Genomic DNA, 2177 nt, shown 5'->3' on the forward strand with positions numbered 1-2177 from the left:
CTAAGGCTGGCTTTGAACTCGTGATCCTCCTGCCTCAGCCTTCAGGGCTGCTGGGATTACACGATGTGCTACTGTGACTGGCTAGGCCCCAGCTCTCCCATTTTATCTTTACTTCAATCACAGTGTCAGCACAGAGAAGTGGCCTAATATTTTTTGAATCAATAAAATGAATGAAATTTGGGGAAGTAATAAAATATGCATGTTGTTGTCCCCTCCCTCAAGCAGAGGACAAAGCTATGAATCAATGGCAGCAGGGATGAGTGTTATTTATCCAGATGGCCAAAAAGCATATGAAAAGATTTAACCTATAAAAAGAGACCACTATTCACCCACTATAATGGCTCATTTGTTTGTTTGTTTAGTTTTTTTTTTTTTTTAAGAGAGAGAGAGAGAGAGAATTAATAATATTTATTTTTTAGTTTTCGGCAGACACAACATCTTTATTTTATTTGTATGTGGTGCTGAGGATCGAACCCAGTGCTCTGCGCATGCCAAGCAAGCGCGCTACCGCTTGAGCCACATCCCCAGCCCTGATTGTTTAGTTTTTTAATTGACAATACTAGGTAGAAGGAGGATCTAGAGTAATGGAAATCCTCATACCCTGCTGCTAGGAGAGTAAGTTGTTACAGCCAATTTGAAAAACTGGCAATATTTACTAAAGTAAAACATATGCCTACCCAGTGACCCTGGCAACTCCATTCTTAGGTATATGCTCAAGAGAAATGAATGCATATGTTCATAAAAATACACAAAAAATGTTCATAGTAGCTTTATTCATAGCAGCTCCAAACTGTAAGCAATGAACCTATCAACTTGGGGTATATTCATGTAACAAAACAAACAAGCCCAAACAAATAAACAAACAAACAAAAAACCCACAACAAAAAAAACTACTGATATAAACCACAATGTGAATGAATCTCATAGACATTTAATTGAGCTAAACAATCCAGAAATCAAATTTTACATATTTATATGAAGTTCAAAAAACAAAATAAAAATAATTATTTATGATACAAAGTCAGAATGGTCGGTACTTGTGTGGATTGAGAGTAGACTGAAAGGGGCATGAGAACCTGAGGTGCTGGAAATGCTTCATATCTTGACCTGGGTGGAGGTAATATAGATGTAGACACGTGTACGATTTTATGGAGTTATGTGCTTAAGATTAGTGCATGTGATTAATGCACTTTATTGTATGTTATGCCTAACTTAAAAACAAAAGGATGTTATAAACATACCTTAACATCCCTATAAAAAATTGAACATTTTTAGTGGTCATGTTTCCTGTATGTCAGGACTAGGACTAGTATCAGCAGTGTTACATCACTAGTGTGATTGTGCTAGTTAGAAGACTGGTCAGTTCATCCATTCACCAGCTTTGGCCCATTAGGGCCTCCCTCCCTTATTGAGAAGACCAAGACCCTCGGTGATGTTCCCACCCACTTCCTGACTCCCTTCCTACACGCTATCCTCACAGCCTCACCAATTCTTACTTCCCTCTTGGTTTCTCAGAAGACCAGGGTCTTTCTTCTTATTCATGATCTATTCTTTAATGGGTGTCCTTGAACCCAACAGAGTCCTGCTTCAACGACTTCATGCTGTCCCTAACTTTCTTTCTTTCTTTTTTAAGTGGAGCGCGGTTCTTTTTTTTAATATCTATTTTTTAGTTGTAGGTGGATATTGGACATATCTTTATTTCATTTTTACGTGGTGCTGAGGTTTGAACCCAGTGTCTCCCATGTGCTAGGTGAGCGCTCTACCACTGAGCCACAACCCCAGCCCCATCCCTAACTTTCTTTTGCTTACATTGTCAACCCTTTCCTCTCAACTGGATCCTTCTTCTCAGACTGTAAACAAACCCAGTTTTTCTAATTCTAGAAGAAATCCTCCTTTGACCACAGTCTCCCTCTAGTTACTACCTATTATTGTTCCTCTTGCTTAAAAAAAAATTTTTTTTGGTTGTTGATAGATCTTTATTTTATTTATTTATACACGGTGCTGAGAATTGAACCTCACACATGCCAGACAAGTGTGCTACCGCTGAGCCCCAGCCCCAGCCACCCACCCCTGCCTTTCTTTTTTCTTAATATTTGTTTAGTTGTAGATGGACATACTACTTTTATTTATTTAATTTTATGTGGTGCTGAGGATCGAACCCAGTGCCTCACATGTGC

This window comes from Marmota monax, unplaced genomic scaffold, assembly GCF_021218885.2.
Source record: "Marmota monax isolate L192 unplaced genomic scaffold, Marmota_monax_Labrador192_F-V1.1 WCK01_AAM20220418_F8-fsc00001, whole genome shotgun sequence".
Classification (NCBI taxonomy): domain Eukaryota; kingdom Metazoa; phylum Chordata; class Mammalia; order Rodentia; family Sciuridae; genus Marmota; species Marmota monax.